Genomic DNA, 22,936 nt, shown 5'->3' on the forward strand with positions numbered 1-22,936 from the left:
GTTTCAGTTCAGGTCATGATCTCACGGTTTGTGAGACTGAACTCCATGTTGGTCTCCACACTGACAGCACAGAGCCTGCTTGGGATTCTCTCTCTCTCTCTCTCTCTCTCTCTCTCTCTCTCCCTCTGCCCCTCCCCTTCTCTCTCTCTCTCTTTCAAAATAAATAAATTTATAAAAATCAAGAAATAAACAAAGGGGGTGGCAAAGATCTGAACAGATGCTTCACCAAAGAAGATACACAGATGGCAAGTAAGCCTAGAAAACTTTGCTCAATATCATCTGTCATTAGAGAAATACAAATTACAACAACGAGATACCACTCCACACCTGTTAGAATGGCTAAACTTAAAACATTGTCACCACCGACTGCTGCAAAGTACATGCAGTGACTGGAAGTCCCATTTATTACTCACAGGAGTGCCAATGGCACGGCCACTTTGGAAGACACTTTGACAGATTCTTAAAAAGCTACACTTAGTCTTATCATACAATCCAGCATCTGTGCTCCGAGGTATTTACCCAAATGAGTTGAAAACTATGTGCACACAAAAACCTGCCCAATGTTTATATGAGCTTTATTCATAATTACCAATAACTGGTAGCCCCCATGATCTCCTTCAATAGGGGAATGGATAAAGAAATTGCAGTACAACCATACAATAGAATATTATCCAGCAATAAAAAGGAATGAGCTATCAAGTTGGTCAATGTCACTGGATATAGCTTGGGCTTCTTACAATGAAGACATTTCTTCGGAGAGAGGTCTAGCCCGACTGAGATTCTCTACTCTCATCTTTGTAGGAGTATGTCATGCTCTTCATCTCAAGCCTAAAGAGAACTGGAGGACATGTGGGTCCCGCAGTGGGGGACCACCAAAAGCAGGAATCGAATTGATGTTCTTGGAAATCTAGAGGGCTGAAGATGAGCTAATTGCTTTCATGGCAGAATCAATGGAATGTTCTCGAACTGGAATCTGCCTACACTACTAGGTTGCAAAACTTGCCCAGCATTCCACATGGGCCAGGTGTGGACCCCAGGTGAGAGGAAACCAGAGGGTAATTACAAAATACTTAGCTCGGATGGTCATCACTAAACGGCAAAATAAGAAATGAAAAGTATAATATCTGAAATGGAAAGAGAAAAAAAATAAATGTATTTATTGATCCAAGAAGCTCTGTCAACTCCAAGGAGGAAAAATACATCAAGAAGCACACCACAGTCACACTGCCAAAAAGCAAAGACAAAAAGCAAATGTGAAAAACCACCAGAATAAAGAGATATATAAACAGTGATAGAAATGAAGAATGATTATCATCTAAAACAAAAGGAAGCCAGAAGACAATGTAGCAATACAGTTAAAATCCTGAACCAAAGAACAGAGGGGAAAAAAAAACCCCAAAAACTACAGGACTATTGCAACATGTTCTGAAGTAATACCTGATAAAGTTCAGCACTTCAGAATGAAAGCAAAAACTCAGAAAGTTAAAATTAAAAAAAAAAAAAAAAATTCTTGATGGGGAAAAAAACACTCCCAAATCCTCTAGTAAGTATTTTATTTACTAGCCATTAACTTTGGGATCCAAAATAAGAAAAGAGGCTCACTGTCAAACCCAGCACAGCAGTTCTTTGCCATCAGTCAAAGAAAGGAGATGCTTATGGATTTTAAGTGAAGCAACATACCCGTCATAATCCGTCACGATAGGATGATCTACACAGAGACACCACAGCTCAGAGCCTGGGGCCTGCTTCGGATTCAGTCTCCCGCGCTCTCTGCCCCTCCCCCACTCATTCTCTGTCTCTCGAAACGGAATAAATGTTAAAAAAAAAAAAAAGTTTTTTTAAATTAAAAAAAAAAAACGAACTTTATAAAACCAGTAAGATATTTCAGCAAGGTTACCAGATAAAATACTAATTTATACCAATGAATCGTTTTCCTTTACGGCAGCAATAATAGAAGACAAATTACAGTTAAGGAATTAAGGCACCATTCGTAACAGTAACAAAGTGATGATGTATCTAAAAATTAACCCAGTAACTTCCTAAGACTCATGTTCGGAAAGTTGCACAACTCCAGAGATACCTTACAAATGATATGAGCAGAGGTGCCTGGCTGGCTCAGTCAGTAGAGCATGTGAGTCTTGACTTGGCCCGAGTTTTGAGCCCCATGCTGGGTGTACAGATTATTTTTTAAAAAATAAAATGTTAAAAAAAAAAAAAGATGTGAACAAATGGAGAAAAATGCCGTGTTGATGGATTTGATGATTTAATATTGTAACTATAACTCTCCCTCAAAATAATCTATGAATTCAATACAATTCTAGTATTAATACTACCAGAATTTATGTAGGCATCAACAAACTCATTTCTTTCTCTTTACTAATCCTGTATTTTGTTAATCTTCTTTTTTAAAAAAAAGATTTTATTTTTAAGTAATCTCTACACCCAACGTGGGGCTTGAATTTATAATCCCAAGATCGAGAGTCATATGCTGTACCAACTGAGCCAGTCAGGCATCCCTATTTTGTGAACCATCTTCCGTGAGTTCCTGGGCCCAATTCCAGTGTGCCTGTGGAGGCTTCCCCACTATCAACAAGCAATTCTTGGGCACCCTGCTAGTGTCCAAAAAGTCAAGTCAATTCTAACACTATCTACTAGGAGATGGCATCAGATGCCACAGGTAAAGGACTCAGTCCCCCAAGACCACCCTCCACTTCAGAGGCCAATCACAAGCCCAGGTTGATAATGATGCTTCTGAATGGCCAGCTACACACTGAAGGTTCCAAAGACCCCCTGCAACTAAGGATGCTGCTCCCTACACCACATCACTCCTGTGCTTCTGACCGACTGGCTAGAAATCAAAGGTTCCCATCACTTCCTCTTTGGATTCGACTGATGAGCTAGAGGAGCTGACAGAACTCAAGAAACTCATTTACTCACTAGGTTACTAATTTATTACAAAGGACATTAAAGGACACGAACCAACAGCCAGACAGATACATAGGGCAATGTCCCAAACAAAAGAACTTCTGTCCTTTTGAGGCCTAGCATGTGGGGCCTCATGCTAGTTTGGGGCCTAGCATGGTGGCCCACAGAAATGTTCTGGTTCCCCAACCCGGAAACGCCCACTCCTTTCCTTTTGGGTGTTTATGGAAGCTTCATTACATAGGCATGATTGATTACGTCACTGACTGCTGCTGATGCATTAAACCCCTAGCCCCTCTCCCCTCCCTGGAAATCAGGGGGGTGGGACTGAAAGTTCCCTCTGGTCATGGTTGGTGCCCCTGGCAACGAGGCCCCATCTTTGGGTGCCTTCCAAATTTCATCTTATTAACAAAAACCCAGTCAGGGTGGAAAGGGGCACTATGAATAACAAGACACCCAGTTCGCTTTTATGGCTCTAAATTATTTTCAGGAACTAAGAACAAGAGAGCAAATATTATGACAAAAGACCCTCCTATCACCCTTGGCACTCAGGAAATGTCAAGGGTTTTGCAAGTTATGAGCCAGGAACTATGGAGGAAGACCAAATCTATAGGTATATATAGATTTCCCAGAACTCACAATATATTTATTTACTATACAGTATTAGTATTTTGTTATACTAATACCCAGTAGACATTAGAATGTAATGGAGAAGCAGGTTGTCTTATTAAGAGCACTGTTGTTGTTGTTTCTTTTAATGTTTATTCATTTTTGAGAGACAGAGACACAATGCGAGTGGGGCAGGGGCAGAGAGAGAGGGAGACACAGAATCCAAAGCAGGCTCCAGGCTCTGAGCTGTCAGCACAGAGCCCGATGCGGGGCTTGAACCCACAAGCCATGAGATCATGACCTGAGCCAAAGTCGGACGCTTTAACCGACTGAGCCACCCAGGTGCCCCAAGAGCACTGGCTCTTGAACCACATTATCTGGGTTCAAATCTACTTTCCCTAGTACCTAGTTATATGACCTGTGCAAGTTACTTAACTTCTCTCTCTGTGTCTGTTTCCCATCCAATTGTATGGGGATGAAAACAGTACCTACCTCATCCATTGTTGTGAGAACTAAATAAGTTTTTACAGGTAAAGTACTTAAAATGGTATGTAAGTATCAACTATTATTAATTTCACTACCACTGTGGCACAGTAACAGAAATGGTGTAGTCTTGGCACATGAACACAAAATAATAGACGAAAAGAGAGATCAGAAGCAGATTTCTGATGAAGGTCATGTCATGCATCAACAGGAAAAAGTTATTTAGTACACGGCACTGAGAAAACTGACCCATAATATGGAATAATGACATAAATGTGAAAGAGAAGTTAATAGAGGTAAGCAAATGAAGGGTTTTTTTTTTCACCTTAATATCACTGGAACTCTTCTTCAGCAAAACCCAAAAACCACTAAGCATGATGTTTACAAATAAAACCTTTATTTAACTATATCAAAATGGAAGATTTCTGGTCAGTGAAGGGAACCAAAGACAAATTTACCAGCCGGGTGAAGGGCTGAAAGAAGATGTTTGTAGCATATGAAACTCACAAGGAATATTTAAAGTATACGTGGATCGAGTCACCTGGGTGGCTCAGAGGGCTAAGTGTCCAACTCTCGCTCTCCGCTCAGGTCATGATCTCATGGTTTGTGAGATTGAGCCCCACGTCAGGCTCTGTGCTGACAACAGGGAGCCTGCTTGGGATTGTCTCCACCCCCCCCTCGCATGTGCACTCTTTCTTTCTCTCTCAAAATAAATAAATAAACCAAAAGTTAAATAATATACAGGGAACTCGTGCAAACTGACAAGAAAAAGACATAAAATGTAATAGAAAAATGGGCAAGAAATACAAGAGACAAATCGACGGATGATAACAGATACATGGAGAGACACTCAACCGCAGGCAAAACCCTCAAACGATGCTACACCACCTGACCGACGCCAATCAGACTGGCAAAAATGAAAAGTGGTATAATATCATGCCTTAGAGAGGGTGTGGGAAGAAGAACACTGTCATGCCTTATTGAGAGAAGGGAAGCGTGAACAGCCCCGCCGGAGGGCAAGCGTGAAAGGGTCTGGTGACATGAAACGTGAATACGCCCAAGGCCCCGGCAATCCCGTCCCTGCTGATATGCGCTGGGGAAATCTCCATGCGTCTCACATCTGCTCATTAAACTACACATATGAGCGTGCTTGTCACTGTGTTGGTTGTGGATCTGGCGTACGGATGAGCCTAAGTGTCCATCACCTGAGGGAAGACGAAGATGGTGTTGGGATGCCAGTCGGCGCTCCGAAGCAAAGAACTGTACACATAGCATGAATGAATCTCAAAAATAAAGTGTCAAATAAAAAAAAAAAACTAAAAGCAAAACAAGTTACACAGCACAGTACCATTTGTATTATGGTTTTCCAGAGCAACCGAACCAACAGCACATACAGAAATCTGTATGAGAAGAGATTTATTAGGAGAGCCCGGGTGGCTCAGTCAGTTAAGCATCCGACTCTTGGTTTCGGCTCAGATCACGATCTCCCCAATGTCAGTGGGGAGCCCACTTGGGATGCTCTCTCGCTCTCTCTCTCTCCCTCTCTCTCTGCCCCTCCCCTACTGATGCTCTCTATCTCTCTCAAAATAAATAAAATTTTAAAAACTCAAAAAAAAAAAAAAAGAGATGTATTGCAAGAATTGACTCACGGGATTATGAGGGCTGAGAAGTCCCACGATCTGCCATGTGCAAACTGGAGAACCTGGAAAGCCAGTGGTTTGATTCGGCTGGAGTCCGCAGGCCTGAAAACTGGAAGGCCTGGGGTATCGATCTCAGTCTAAGTCAGAAGGCCTGAACACCAGGAGCACCTATGACAGGGCAAAAGATGGATGTCTCAGCTCAAGCAAAGAGTGAATTTACCCTCTCCTGCCTTTTCGGGCCATCCAAGCCCTCAGTGGTTAGCAGGACTCTCCTTTATTCAGTCTACGGACTAGTCTTTCAGACTGCAATGCTACTCTCTTCTGGCTTCTGGATACACCCTTCTAGACACACCCAGAAATAACCTTACTTAAGTTTTTAGGAGCGTAGCCTAGTCAAGTTAACACATGGAAATAATCATCACTCTATTCATACACAATTTTACAAATACAAACAAGCGTTGTAGCAAATGATTAAAAACGAGGGCTTGTGTGCTGGAAGGGAATGGGTCAGGGATCAGGGAGAAAGAGGAAAAAATACATTAGAGGAAGGGGAGAGCTTTGCCTGATGCCGTGCCCTGAAGTGAGCGGGAGGATCGGATCCACTCGCTGCACCTCAAGAAAGGTATAACTGGCAGGTACGTGAGAGAGAGAGAGACCACCGAGAATGCCCACCCAGCCACCCCCACACATGTTATATATTCCCCGTGCCGTTATTTATCCTACACATTCCAAGTTTTCAGCTACGCGCTCTGCGTAAAAGCAGAAGCCTGACATTACCGCGACAGGTGGGTGTTCCTACACTCTTTTTACTAAAAACCTCGGCACTCAGAAAAGTCAACTGGCCCAACGTCTCTCAGAGGAGAAGAGTGGCAGAGCCTGGCAATTAAGCTGAGGCTGACCACTTCTCCATGAAGCTACTGTCTCCCAGGACAAAGACAGCTCGATATGATTCACTTGTTTACTGGTGTTACACTCAGTTTTGAGTGTATGGTCTTCCAAGTGCCTAATAACGGGCTGTTGTCTCACATTTATGAACCCAATTCATCGTCAACCTTTTCCTTTCACAACTGTTTGGAGAAATGGGCAAAGTTGTTCTTTCACATTCCTATTTTATCGTCAAGGAGGCTGATGCCCAGGGTTGGAGAAAGGAGTCAGAAGTCTTAAGTCTGAGTCGTTTGATGAGGAAAATCAGTGAAAAGTAATGCTTTCAAAGTACGGAACACCGGGGCGCCTGGGTGGCTCAGTCAGTTAAGCGGCCGACTTCCGCTCAGGTGGTGATCTTGCGATCCGTGAGTTCGAGCCCCGAGTCGGGATATGTGCTGACAGCTCGGAGCCTGCTTCGGATTCTGTGTCTCCCTCTCTCTCTGCCCCTCCCCTGCTCGCACTCTCTCTCTCTCTCTCTCTCAAAAATAAAAAAACGTTTAAAAAAATTTTTAAAAACACAAAATATGAAACATATTTGCTCATGAGCCTAGCAGTGGATGTGTATGCAGTACATAGGATGTTCAATTAATCTGTTCCATACATTTATTAAATTTGATAACTATGTTCCTTCTTACCCTGAGGGAATTGTTACCAGAAAGTGCCAGACAGTGAACATTTGATCAGTGCTGCTAAATCCACACCCATAATCTGCCTGTTCTTCAGATCAGCAGCTTCTAATCAAATTTAATTGTCAAATACAATTCATGTGATACTTTCAGGTTCATTTCACCACAAATAAATTTCAAGAAGTGTTTTCTGGTGAGACTAATTGTCCTTTACAGAATCACCCTCTTGACAGACAGCATTACACATGCAATTTCATCAGTAACTACTAACATTTGGGCAGTTAACATTTTTCTCAGCTTAAATTTGTACATTTTTCAATATTTTATTACCTACAGTCAGCCAAAAGAAAGAAAAATGAACTTGCTTCACTATTTACACTTCTGGAGCACATTCTCGAATGTATGCCATTTATTCCCATAAATCCTAGTAGGACAGGATATTAACAAATTTGGCCTGCCTAAAAACTTGAATATAAAGATGATATGGCAAACTGGAAACAAGGCTGAGAATTAGCCAACAAAAATCATACTAAATGAGACAGTCCGAGTATAGTAAAGAAAATCATATTACTTTTATTTTTTTTAAATTTTTTTTTTAACGTTTATTTCTTTTTGAGACAGAGAGAGACACAGCATGAACGGGGGAGGGGCAGAGAGAGAGGGAGACACAGAATCGGAAGCAGGCTCCAGGCTCCGAGCCATCAGCCCAGAGCCCGACGCGGGGCTCGAACTCGTGGACCGCGAGATCGTGACCTGAGCTGAAGTCGGACGCTTAACCGACTGAGCCACCCAGGAGCCCCAGAAAATCACATTACTAATTCGTCATTCATCATTCCTTCTGATGAAACCTGCACTAATTTACACATATAAAAGCTGTCATTCATTTATCTTTTATGTAGTTATTCCTCACTATGTTCCCAAGAGAATTAACAACATTTCAGAATATGCGTATAGTATGGCAATACCAATACACGTAAAAATAAGTTGAGACAAAATTAACGGTGTAGTAAAGCAGGCTAAAGTCAAGCCCGAAGTGAGGGTAATACACAAAATATTATGAAATCCAGAACTAGGTGTGTCTGAAATTCACAGCAGCCAATATCAAGAAGAGATATGATTAACCTCAATATTCTCCATGTCCACCAAACAAAAACTAGTTTCCTAGTTTTGCGGAAGACAATACAACCAACCGTCCTCAAAGAGAAGGCCCTGTGTTGCTAACAATTATATTTTTCCATATATAAATTGTTCGAGTTAACTTTTTTTAAGTTTACTTATTTTGAGACAGAGTGCATATGCAAGCAGGGGAGGGGCTGAGAGAGAGAGAGAGACAGAGAGAGAGAGAGAATATCCCAAGCTGGCTCTGAGCTGTCATCCTGGAGCCTGGAGACCGGGGGGGGTGGGGGCCTCGATGGCACAAACCATGAGATCAAGACCTGAGCCAGAAGTCGAGTCTGACACTTAACTAAACCACCCAGGCACCCATTTATGAGTTAACTTTTAAAAAGGTAGTTTGCCTCTGATTATTTAAATTTTTCCAATCTGTCCATATTTCTATTTCTAGGAATTAATATGAAAAACAAAATTCTAAATTCCAAACAATATGTAGACACAAAGATATTTATCACAGCATTATTTACAATAGCCAAAAAACTGGAACCAATCTGAATACATAACAATAAGATAGTACTCAACTATATCCATGCACTAAACAGTTTTCTGTCAGTTAAAAATGTTACTATAAAAATATAATACTTAAAATATTCAGGGGCGCCTGGATGGCTGAGTCGGTTAAGTGTCCGACTTCAGCTCAGGTCATGATCTCATCGTTGGTGAGTTCGAGCCCTGCATCGAGCTCTGTGCTGACAGCTCAGAGCCTGGAACCTGCTTCAGATTCCGTGTCTCCCTCTCTCTTTGCCCCTCCCTCTCCCCTGCTCACACTCTCTCTTTCTCTCTCTCTCTCAAAAATAAACTTTAAAAATGTTCATAAAAAGGAAAAAAAAAAGAGTATGTATATTATGACCCCAAGTTTGTCTTTAAATTATATACTTAAGGATAAACAAAATAAAAGGTTAAACCAAAAATTATATAGTGGTTATCTCTGGGCTATACAAGAAGAGATCTTTTTTTTTTTAATGTTTATTTATTTTTGAGAGAGACAGAGACAGAGTGTGAGTGGGTTAGGGGCAGAGAGAGAGGGAGATACAGAAGCAGAAGCAGGCTCCAGGCTCTGAGCTGTCAGCACAGAGCCCGACGCAGGGCTCGAACTCACAAGCTGTGAGATCACGACCTGAGCCGAAGTCGGATGCTCAACCGACTGAGCCACCCAGGCGCCCCAAGAAGAGATCATTTTTATTCTGACCTTTGGAATTTTGTCTTTATGAAATTCTTTGGAATCAACATGAATTATTTCTGCAATAAAAAAGTAACTTAGAGGAGGGACACCTGGGTGGTTCAAGCCCCGATTCGGGCTCACTGTTGTTCAGCAGAGCCCGCTTTGGATCTTCTGTCCCCCCTCTCTCTCTGCCCCTCTCCCGTTCGCTCACTCACGCTCTCTCGCTCTCTCACTCTCCCTCTCCAAAAAAAAAAAAAAAAAAAAAAAAAAGTAACTTGGGGCACTTGGGTGGCTCAATAGGTTGAGCGTCTGACCCTTGACTTCCGCTTGGGTCACGATCTTGTGGTTCCTGGGATGGAGTCCCACATCAGGCTCCACACTGACAGCACAGAGCCTGCTTGGGACTCTCTCTCTCTCTCCCTCTCTGCCCCTCTCCCACTTGTGTGTTTTCTCTCTAAATAAATAAATAAATAAACTTTAAAAAAAAAAGTGACTTAAAAATAGTTTAAGAGATATATAATATTTTGGAGACTTTCTTACACAATGACAGTGGTACCTGTCTTCTGCACCTAAACCTCTTGGCGATCCCAGGTAAAGGACCACACAAATGGCAGAACAAAATCCGAACCCAGGTTTTCTGTTTTCCCATCCCGTTTATCCACCTCTGTAACACCAATGGTCAGGTATGCAGTTTAGGCCTACTAGAAATAATTAATGAACATCAGGCATTATCTTCTCTACAGTATATGGCCATATTTAGTTTTTTTCTAAGTAAAAATTGTAGACTGATAACTGATTGATTGATAGTAACTTTTTATCAAAAGACTTTACTTTTTTTTAAGTACATTTTTATTTATTTTGAGAGAGAGAGAGAGAGAGAGAGCAAGAAGGGGAGGGGCAGAGAGAGAGGCAGACAGATTCCAAGCAGGTTCCATGCTGTCACCGCAGAGCCCAATGTGGGGCTTGAGCCCACAGACCGTGAGATCATGACCTGAGCCAAAGTCAAGAGTTGGACACTCAACTGAGCCACCCAGGAGCCCCCAAAGACTTTACTTTTTTGAATCGCTTTACGTTGACTGAAAAATTGAACAGAAAGTACAGAGTGCTCCCATAGACTTGCTCTCCGTCTACTCCATCCCTCCACAACTTCTCCTATTTATCAGCATCGTGCGTCGGTATGGTGCATTTGTTATAATTAATAACCCAATATTGATATATTATTATTTGTTGTTTTTATTTTTAAGTAAACTCTACCCCCAATGTGGGGCTCAAACTCACGACCCCAAGTCAAGAGTCTCATGCTCTACCCACTGAGCCAGCCCGATGCCTTCTTGATACATTATTATTAACTAAAGCCCATAGTGTGATTCAGGATCCATTCTTTGTGTGGTACAGTTCTAAGGATTTTGCCAAATGCGTGATGTCATGTATCCACCACTGGGATATCATATACAATGGTTTCACTGCCCTAAAAATCCCTTGTGCTCCACCCATTCGTCCTTTCCCCCAGTACGCTCCAACCTCTCACAATCGCTGATCATTTATTTCACTATCTCTATAGGTTTTTTGTTCTTAGTTAAGTAATCTCTATGCCCAACATGGGGCTCGAGCTCACAACCTCGAGATCAAGAGTCAAATGCTCTACCAACTGAGCCAGCCAGGCGTCCCTTACCTCTGTAGTTTTGCCTTCTCCGGAATGTCATATAGTTGGAATCACGTAGCCTTTCAGACCGGCTTCTTTCACTTGGTAATATGCATTTAAGTTTCCTCCGCGTCTTTGCCTGGTTTGATAGTTCGTTTCTTTTTACCAGTGAATAATATTCCACTCTAGAGAGGGAGGGGGAAAAGAAGCCTCCACCTCCCCGCACCTCATATCGCACTCTCAGGGGGCCGGAAGCCTGAACTAAGGACGACGAACACGCAGTCTCGCTCTCCCTACTCTCGGGAGCCTCTTCATCCTGCCTCTGCTCCCAACACAGTGAAGATGGATTAAAAATAGCGCTGGCAAAGGTTTCCCAAGCAAACATAAACCACAGAGAGGAGTAACGGAATTGTTTGCAAGGCACAAAGTAGTCAACGTGAAACACACTGTCGTGTGATAGCACAGCCGTGGCTTTTTACGTGGCAAATGTGTGACACTGGCATCTGTACAGAAACGGGAGAAAATGACAAAAGTATAATTACTAGAGGTTTTTTTTACACACCCCTACCCTGACAGATAACCAGACCAAAGGGGGGGAAAAATGATACAGAACAGCAGTCAGCGGTGCTTTTCTGCAAAGGGGCCAAAACTACATATTTCAAGCTTTGCAGGAACTAGGCTACTTGGCCACTGTAACACGAAATGCATAAATGAACGGGCACGGCTGAGGTCCCATAAGACTTTATTTGCCACACAGGTGGCTACCCGGGTTTACCTCACGGGCCATAATTTGCCGACTTCTGAGAGCGAATACCTAAATAACATAATTAATATGTATGAACAAATACAGTGCAAACACTGTCGACCAATTTTATAGAAAATACATATAGGTGTTGTATTTATAGGAATATAAAAATGTTTCCATAAAGGCATCTACGACACAGTTAGATGAAAAATCACTTACTGGGCCCCCCGCTAAAAAAAACCACAGTAAATCTGGAAAATGAGAAGGCCAAATTCTTGAACCCCAATGTGGTAAAAATAAAAACAGCACATTTAAAACAGAACGTACCAACATAAATGAGAAAAAACCAAAATGCCCTAATGAACAAATACTGAGTTAAGGAGAAAACCAAAATTAAACGTCCAGAATATTCAGAATATGAGTATCTGTTTTCTCATCACTATGCCAGCAATTGGGTATATCAATCTTTTTTATCTTTACAATATGGTAGGTGAAAAACTGTATTTGTTATTGTTTTAATTTGCATTACTTTAGTTATTCATGAGGTTAAACATCTTTTATATGTTCATTCTGCATGGTTATTAGAGGACAAGATATAGGAGAATACTTTCTCGTTGGATTTGAACATTACACTCAATGGTGAAAAATTAGATTGGGAACAGATAATGCTCTGAAAATATAATCAAGGTGTTAACACGTGAAATGGTTAGAAGCAGTACAACTATTAGGAAAGAAGACAGGAAATTATTTTATCTGTGACTTTCATGATCATAATTAGGAAATAAACTGAAAAACTACTAAAAGGAATACTAGCGATTACAGGCTCCACATGTTTCTTAATCATGCATTTTTTTAAGAATTGGAGATTCTTCGCATCTCAGCGCATCCCTTCACAATGCTCTTTTGACCTCTGTGCCTAAAACTGCCACCACACCACCACCACTGCTCTGGAGCCCAGCGATTCTCAAAATGTGTCTGTGCACCAGCAGCACGAGCATCACCCCAAACCTACTGAATTAGAAACTCAGGGTGGGCGCCAGCAATCTGGGTTTTAACAAACCCTTCGAGTGATTCTGATGTGCCCTCCCTTTTGAGAACCCCACTGCTCTATTCCACTGTCCGGTTTTAGTTTATCCCAAGCATTTGTAACAATCTGAATGTCTTGACTATCTAATTTTTTAACTGTTTCTATCACTGGAATGTCAGTTCCATGACGCATGCATCTTTGCTTCGTTTCTGGCTATATTCCCTGTGCTCAGATCAGTACCTGCCTGATACATAGGAGGTACTAAAAAGGATGTTGAAAAGTACACTAACACATCACCAAGGGCTGCCTCTGGGTGGTGAGATCCTAGATCGGTTTTACTTCCCTTACAATTTCTCTAGGGTTTAAACTATAAGCATGTATCATTTTATAATTACAAAAACCAACTTACATCACAAAATGATATTGAATTTACCATTATTACGATAAGCTTCGGAATAGTATCTTCGGGGGTGAGTAATTTAAAATCCAAGCCCTTACTTTCAGTTGCACTTGACTGTCTTACAAGCAAATGACCTTTCAAATAACATCCTTGTGTTCTTACTTTTTCCCTCTACAATTTTCTAAAATGTCTCTTCTTAGAGTGTACTATTTAAATTATACCACTTACCCCAATCTAGGCTGTATAAATAAATCTTGAGCCCTAATGTAACAGCAATAACAAAATCAGAATATCTAGGACAACTCACAAGAATCATTCCATTGTTTGATACAAATTCCTCCCCTGTTGAGACACAAGAGTTGAATTTTGAACTACCACTCAGGACAGCTGTTTAACTGACATGAAATTCGAACAGTTCTGAGAGAAGCTAGTTTTAGCAGAATGGTGGTAGGTCTTCATTCTCACGGCCATAATTCTCTGCTGTGACTACTGTGAACATGACTAAATTAGTGTCACTTTGTGCATGAGAATTTGTTTACATATCTTTTATCTCTCTTTTAATAAATGATGGACTACATCTAGTCCTAATTCCATCAATTTCCTGGGTGGCCTTGGGCAAGCCACTTGACCTCTCTGGACCTTGCTTTCCTCATTGGTAAAAGAAAGAGATATTATTAAATGAGCTCTTAAACCCTTTCTAGCTCAAAACGTCATTAAGATCCACATCAATTATTCACATTGGGATTTCACTGTGGTGGCTGTCACTTGCTTATGATTTAGCCAGTATCCATTTAAGGGAAACTATGATTTAAAAAAAAGTCAGAAAGAGGTATTACTGACCCTTGGCAAACCTGACTCCGTTATACACTTGATATACACAATTCCTCCTGAGACTAGAGGTAGAGGAAAAAAATCAGGCTGGGTGATAAAAATCAAACGCGTGCCGAGTTGACTACCCTGTGCCAGGCACCGTTTCATGTGTTTCACATCCATTTACCTATTTAACCTTCTCAACAAGGCTGTGAACTAGGTTTTAGTATTATCCCACTTTACTGGTAGGGAAACTGAGGGGCGAAGTGAAATTGCAAGGTCATAAAATTGGTAGGAGACAGAACTCGGACTCAAACTGAGGCAGCTGATCCCCAGAGGCCATGCTTCTACTTACCAAACCCTGTGACCCCTGGCCAGGCCGGCCTGCGTAGGCTCCTTTAAAGTACCACACATGACTTTGTGGGCGGCTCCATGGTGATGCTCTCTTTCCCCAGCAGTCACATTAGCCGTAGCCACACTTGGCCTTAGGAGGAGCACCACCCACGGCTTTCGGAATCGGCTCTCCTCACCTACCCGCCTCTTGGACTCCAGGCCCCTTCGATGAAGTTCCTTTGGGCAGAGATATGGTAGACTACATCATTTGTAACCCTCAGAGAATCCAGTGTTTGCTGAGCATCTAGTCAGTGCCGGGCGCACGTTCGGGTCTGGGGGGGCTACATGATGAATAGGACGCCGACTTCGCTTTTGAGAAATTCGCGGATGAGCAGGGGAGACGGACGTGTAAACAACCCGTACAGATAAGTGGCATAAAAATGACATGACTAAATGGCTGTACGCACACACAGGAAAAAAAGTCGGTCACTCGGCTGAGGGAGGACAAAGCAGTGTGGATGTGTTGGTAGCAGGCCCAGTGGTCAAGACCCTGAGCGTTGGAGGCAGGAGGAACATAGTCTGAATTCTGGCCTGCCCACTTATAAGCTGGGTGATGTTGCAAAAAACCAAAACCAAAACCAAAACCAACAAAAACGCTTACCAATGCCCAGCACAGAGTGGGTATTAAATAAACGGTAGCTGCTATTCATTTCGGGTAAATCTTCACATGGAAGACAACAGGTGCGGTAGCCCCTGCGGAAGGAACATGAAAGGGCAAAGGAGACAGCATCCAGTTAGAGAAAAGAGCAGGAGCCATGGCCTGGAAGAAAACAGGCACGCTTATTAGAGAGAAGGAAAATAATTCCGTAGGACTGCTGGGTACTACAGAGGCTTGGAGACAGAGTGAAGAGACATCATGGGAGGCCGTCCACAGTCACACTGGGAAAGACCTTGAAAACCAAGATCAAAGGATTTTGAACTTCCGCTTGTAGGAGAAGGGGAATAATAGAAGCACATTAAATATGGAGTGGAGTGGAAAAATGACATATCACCTCGTCTATATTGTAATGCCTCAGGAAGGGAATGTGATCATCCTTCAGATTATTTGGTTATCCTTGAGTAAGTCTCTTTCAGAGCGACTTTAATTCTCAGGGAAGAAACTGACCAGACAGCTGCCTATCAGCAACGGTTAATTCAGTCCACATTCCCTAATCACAATTCTCACGTTGGCCAATAATACATTTTCTGAAATAATCGTAGTCCAGCGGTAAAAAATGTTCCGCCGGTTCAGCATTTTTTATTCAGTAAGAGGGGGAAAAAACATTTACCTAGTTAGCCCATCTTGAGGTTGGAAGTTTCACTGGATGTCTGACACCTTAAAAAAGCCCCCCCCCCCCCCCCGTTTTTCATTAGCGTAACCATCCAAACTTCTCCAGAAGATCCCCGAAGGCGGTGCAAGCATAGCACAGATCCTGGGGAAAGTCTATGTTAGAAGCTTACCTCATTTTGGCATACGCCCCACCCTCGTCCTTTGACTCTAGAATCCCAGCGGCTGGTGCGTAATCTGTGGCGCTCATCTCGAGGCCTGTTGACGTGGCTGCCGCTCCCGGAATCCATCAGGCATAGTAAGAGAACAGTCGCTACTCTTTGACAAAACGTGTGTTTCCTCTTTTAAGATGAAGTATGGATTTTAACTCCGGCCACTCTTGGGTAGTATTGCGAAATGCGGCCACAACTACAGCACAACACAACCGAGTCCAGGAGGGACCGGGATGCGGTCCCTCTCCATCGCCCGCCTCCATTTTCACTTCTGTAGAGGAAGGTGTTGGGCTTCAGAATCTGAGAGAAGCCGTTAGTTGCTGACATTCTCAACTTCCGTTTATAAGCTTAGGGTACCCTATTATTTTGTAAACAAGGTGTTTAATGCCCTGGGAAGAAGTCATAGCAGAGAAGTGTTACATCACCACGGTAGAATCACGGACAGCTAACAGCCAGCGTTTACTGAGCATTCACTGTGTCAGACTCTCCTGGACATTTTTAATAATCCCAGATGAATCCTGCAGCCCCCTACTGATAAGGTGGAGCGTGATACAGAGTGTATATAATTCCTTTGAGACAAACTCCCCAACTAGATTCCTTGCTGGAAAAAATATTGGGATTTCTCTAGTGACTGAAGTCCTAAAGTCTGTTTTACGACAACAGCCTTTCCGTCCAGGATCGCCAAACTCTGCTCTCCCCCTAAGTCCCCTGAGTATGTCCAGAAACTGAGTCACTGAGAACCTCTATCCTCACTATCCTGACTGCTGGCACATTAAAAGCACCCTGAGCAAAATCAGCCTCCATGTGTGAAACTGTAACATAAAGAAACTTACAGAAAACCATCAAATCAAATCTATCCTAAACGCAGCCATGACATTTCTTGAGGCAATTTACTGAGGGTGATTCCAGGAGTACCAGAAGGGGTTAGCTTCTTCCTGGTTTTCACAAACATACCCACCCAGTGAGAGCTCTTACTGCTATGGTGAATTAGAAGGAATGTGTCACCTGAACCCTAGAAGATCCGGGTTCTAGTCCTGATTAATAAGACTAATTAGCCGTGTTGAATGGGAACAAGCCACTTTTAAGTAGCAGGGCCTCAGGTGCCTCATCTATGAATTGAGGAGGCTAGACTGGATCGTCTCCCATGTTCCTTCTGGCTCTGAGGTTCCATGATTATCAAGCAAATTTTTTGCCTGTTCTTCTCCATGTGTCATACATACCTTCGTCTGTAGTTCTCAAGAACTCTTTCAATTTGAAAAGAGCTTTCAATATTCATTTAGAAGATACAGACTTTTTAATTAACCAAAACGTTCAATGTCCTATTTTGACATCTACAAAGACGGACATAATTTTAAACTCATTTGCTTCGTGTCTGACTGTTCTATAAAGCATTCCAAAGCTCGTGGTCACGTGGGAAACGAAAGATACAAGCATGCGTTAATGAGCAACGTATCCAGGAGGTGAGAGATTCTTCAATTAATCTGTTTTCCAGGCTGTCCTCTCAGATTTCATTCTATTAAAACCAGCCATCTTTCTTCACACAAGACAACTTTCTCCCCCCGACTTTGTGGCACGGTCTCAATTTCAAGTATCTTTTCTCCTGGTTTCCATAAATTAGCAAAAGAGCCTGAATATTCCAATGCTCCAGTATTCAAACGGCTATTAGCACGCGTGTTGCTCTCAAAAGTGTAACATAGATCTTTTCTATCGACACATGTTAGGTCTGGGAGTGTATTCAGATGTGGGCTATTACTTGGCAGAGAAGGCTCTTACTATCAGTGGAACAGAACCATACTCGTGGTCTAAAGGATGATGCAAAACTTTGCTTTCCGTTTCCCCCCTGACTGCCTTACATTCAAAACGAAGACATCTTCGGCAGGCAAAAGAAGTCGTCTTTCTTCCCCGAGTACCCGCCTATCTTCTCTTTTTTACCCGCCCACTTCTTCCCTGGATCCCACCTCAGCAAGGTCAAAGCCGGGGGACCTTCATTCCCAACTTCCCCAGGGAAGACGTGGCTCCTTACCATGTTATAGCCCACTCCAGGGTCAGCTAGGACTTTCAGAACACACAACGTGCTGTACATTACTTTAGATGTACATTTAGATGGACTTTAGATGTACGTTTACGTTAGATGTACATTTGTCCCTCGTAACGACCCTCCAAGTTAAGTGCAATTATCTCCCTCATCTTACAGGTTACAAAAGAATTGAGGCAGAGAGATGAAATGGCTCACACGGCTAGCACATTCTGGTGCCAAGATTTCAACCTCGGCAGTCTGCTTCCAGAGTCCAGGCTTCTAACTGCCATACTGCCTTTTAAGACACAGACTGGAACATTACGGGATCAACCTATTTCATGCAAATAGTCACTACCTCATGTAATCTAATTTTAAGGTGTTATTAAGCTTAAAACAAAAGTCCTTTCTCCTGGAGATGGGGAAATACAGGCACAGAGGGGGGCAATGGGACACAAAAACCTGTCCCAACACATTCATACATTGTTTAAATTTTAGTTTTGCAAACTTTGGTCAGTCCAGAGGAAACCCCCTCGTGTCCCCCAGGACCATGACCTGATATGTGCAAGCGGCTTAACTGACTCACAGTGCGCTTCGGCTGTGGCCTTGGTGGGAGGGCAGGACGCAGCAAAATCCACTGTGAGAAATAATAAGCCCACCGACCCAATCGAAGGAGGGTTGCGGAGACTGAGAGCACAGTGAAGCTAGGCTGTAATGACCGTTCTTGCAAGAGTGGGTGTCTGATGGACAGGCACACTCGGGGCACTTACAGCAGACTATTTATCTCCTAGCGTGAAGTCCCTCCCCTGGTTCCTCATTGGCTGAGCACTACGGCGGTTACAGCCTTCCCCGGGAGTCTCCTGTGCGCGTCTAAGGCAAAAAGTAGTCTGGTTGGAACAAATGTGTATTCCCTGAGGTGGTGCAGAGACTTTCAGTCCCGCCTCCCTCTGTTCTTTGGCGCATGCTCATTGCAAAGGCCATGAAAATTAGCCCATGAAGCGGAGAGGGAGAAGAAGAACCAGGAAGTGAAGTGTCTAACGGTGTGGGATTCCACGGCGGGGGGTGAGGGGGGGGGAGTGGGTGGGGATCGTACATATTTCCAATAGGTTGTAAACCTACTGTTAACTACACAGCCCAGCTTTTAGCCGGTATTTCTGAAAATGAATCATCTCCCTTACTTCTCACATCTGACAGAGGGAGAGGGAAAACAAAAACAGGATTTGGGGTTTCCCGGGTGGCCTTACTTACATATTGAAGGAGAAATTGATAAAAAATACCGTCTTTACACATCACTGATAACATACAGATTCCTTTAAACTTGGAAAAATTGGACCAACGAAACAGCAAGATGCCAATTTACTAAGACCTGTTGATGCAGGGCTCGAACTCATGAACCATGAGACCACGACCTAGGCCAGAATCAAGAGTCAGACGCTTAAGTGCCTGAGCCACCCAGGCACCCCTCTAAGACCTGTTTTTTATATGTTCCAAACAATTGTGGCAGAAGGAAAACCACTCTCCCTCTACCCTTCTAATTTTTGGCTGACACACTCCCCCTCACAAGATTCAGAGGACAAAAGCAAATAGAAGAACCCCCACCTTAAATACCATCTTCAGAAAGACAAATGGAAGATTTTGGAGCGGGGGCGGGGGGGGGGGGGAACGGAAGCCAGTTTGGGGAGGTGACCAGGCAAAGCACACTAAGTCAGGCTACAACTGTTCGGCAGATTTAAATCGCCGCCTTCTCCACTGATCCGAGTTTCCCCAGAGTCACCCTCCTGTTCCGGGTGCGGAGAGGGAGACACCCTCACCGATGGAGATTTCCTTTTTAAATGTCAATGTCCCCTACAGAAAGGCAACTTCTCCTTGGTTTTCAGAGCTTTCCCCAGGTCTGCTGTGTTTAAAAACTAATCAGCCTAAAGTAAGCCTGCTGCCAAAGAGACATTTTTCGGGGGGGGGGGGCAAATTCTGCGCCCCTTCATAATAAAACACGGGAGAAAATTAATGCAAGGACAAGTAACTGTTTTTACATCAAGTTGAAGCCTTCCAAACCGTAAATCAACAATGAATAAAAGCCAAGTGATAACATCTGAGTACAGGCTGCATCTCCCCTCATTTTCAAGCATATGTAACTCACAATGAGAACATAACACACAGAAAATTTGAAGCTTCAGAATACACAAAGCTGTGAGTGCTTGAATTTCCACCTCTTTCTTCTCTAAGTCTGAACAAACAGAATATTGTTTCTGTCGGTTCCCAGTATTAAGGCCGGAAAAGATTTAATAACGCAGTAAGCGGGGCTTTCCCACATCTTTAAATGACACTTTAAATCAGGTTTTACTGGAAGCTTACATTTTTTCCCCCAGAATCCCTTAATACACAGAACAAGAAAAAGAAAGAATTAGTAAGATCGGCACCATACCCTTTACGAAGAAAGAAGAGCAAAAAAACACTTTGGGAATAAAAAAAATTTATATGTCAAAGAATGCATCATCTATGCCTATTTATTAATGCATGACTCCCATTCAATTCTTTCTACGAAGAATGTGTTCCTCTTATAAAAATATATAGGCTGGTATGAAAAAAAAAATCCTCTTTGAGGACCAGAACCCCCAAGCTATGCATCTATAACCAGTCTGTACAGGATGTGGGCCAGCAACAATGTCCTAACTATAGCCACTCTGTTCCTTGCACCTATGTATGTAGAAGCCCTGAGCCTTAACTTTGTCGGCCACGGGTAACCTTTGCTTGTTGATTTTTTTTTAATGTTTTATTTTATTTTTGAGACAGAGCATGGATGGGGGAGGGTCAGAGAGAGAGGGAGACACAGAATCCGAAGCAGGTTCCGGGCTCTATCAGCACAGAGCCAACGCAGGGCTCGAACTCACAGACCATGAGGTCATGACCTGAGCGGAAGTCGGAAGCCCAACCGACCTAGCCACCCAGGCGCCCCTTGTTTGTTGATTTTAAATAGATGCCCTGGTGACCCTGGGCGAGAAACCCTTAAAGGGGCCGGTCACCATTTATGGGGGGGGGGGGCTCGAAGGAATTCTGAGCAGAGAACTGTGCAAAGCATGCCAGGATCCTTTGCTCTCCAAGCCTTCACAACATGAACCTGTGCGCCAAACTGGGCTCAGGATCGCCTCAGTCCCGAGAGGATTTCTGAGGAATCGTAAGATACAATAAAACACAGTGCCTCCTCTCAAGGAGCTTGCGGTCTAGTTGGGGAGGTAAGACATTTCCATAAAGAATTCCAGCACATGGTAAAAATATAAAGGCTCCTGATTGTGCTTGTTTGCTTAGGGGAAGGACAAATCTTTTGAGTTAATGTCTGTTGCATAATCACTGCTCAGTAATAACGAGTCGACTAATAACAGCACTGTCCCAGATGCTTTACATAGACCTTCTCGTTCAATCTTCCCTGCAGCACAGCGAGGTCAGTGCCCCCTACTTATCTCCATTTCAGAGATTGGGAAACTGAACCACAGACGGGTTGAGTAATGTCTCAAGGTCACACACTCTTAAGTATCAGAGCCAAGAGTTGAACTCGGGCAGTCTAACTCTTCCGAGTCTCAGCCCTTAATACCTCTACTATCCTGCTTCTGTAAACATAATAAATACGTGCGTTTGGTCTTAATGGTAGGGTTTGGAACATAAGGCTGGCAGCAAGCAATTCCAAGTGGAGGTTTTAACATTAGCAAAGGCGTATAAAAGGGAAAGTGTGAAGGCACATAAGAGGCAGAAAAGAATTTCATTTCACTGGAATATGGGATGCATAGGTGAAAAATTGTAATGTATGATTGAGAGGGAGACGGCAGATGGAGCCCGGATGGTCTTGGGGCCATCGTTCTCCATCATTCTTGAATAAAACCGAGCCCTCTTTGGCTCCCTTCACCCCGGCTCACCACATGTAATCTGCTTAAAGTCCCTTGAGTTCTCTTCTACATTTTTTCTTGAATTCATCCATTTCCCCTGCCTCTGGTGCAGGGCCTAAAAACCACCTGCTTGGATTACTGAAAGTATCACATAACTGAAATCTTTGCAGGCCTTCATATCCTACGAGAGCAAAGCTCCTAAAACCCTAATGTCTCCCCTTGCAGAACAAAATCACGACAAATCTTTCCCCAGTCGGCTCTGTCTTTATTCCGTGCTTCTGCAGTTGGTTGTGCGAAGGTCATACTGATTTGATTTTCATGAGGTGCTCTGTTAGGCGCTGGGAAAGGATTGAGATTCTGCACAGAAGTTTACGGTATTCTTCAGGGAGACGCAGTGATACAGGTTCAGGAGCTGAGCTATTTCACTATCCAAATGCCAAAAGGAGGCCCAGAATTGGAGCCCTCGCCTCAGAGATCTTTCCACAGCAATGCCCTGGCCCCCTTAAACCTGGGTACCTTTGGAGCACCTAGAAACAGGACATTTCATATGGGCATTCATATTCTCATGATGGACAGTGGGGAAGGTGAAGCTCGTGTCTTTGACGCAGACAACAGTGGCTCTGACGTGGACAAGTGGGAACCAGAGCAGGAGAAGAACAACAAAACAGGCCGAGGCTCCCACACCGGTCTACGGATACATGTGAGGCATAACCATGGACTCCTGAAGATAACAGGAGGATTTATTTTAAGAGAATTATTTCATGACAATTTTGTGGAAATTCACACTGTCCAAATTTGAATTAAAAAAGCATGACTCTCTGGAGCACCTGGGGGGCTTAGTTGGTTAAGCGTCCGACTCACGATCTTGGCTCAGGTCATGAGCTCACAATGCACGAGACGGAGCCTCACGTCAGGCTCCGCACTGACAGCGAGGGGCCTGCTTGGGATTCTGTCTCCCCCTCTCTGCCCCTCCCCTGCTCATGTGCGCTCTCTCTCCCGCAAAATAAATCAA

The sequence above is a fragment of the Acinonyx jubatus genome, chromosome X (genome assembly GCF_027475565.1).
Source record: "Acinonyx jubatus isolate Ajub_Pintada_27869175 chromosome X, VMU_Ajub_asm_v1.0, whole genome shotgun sequence".
Lineage (NCBI taxonomy): Eukaryota > Metazoa > Chordata > Mammalia > Carnivora > Felidae > Acinonyx > Acinonyx jubatus.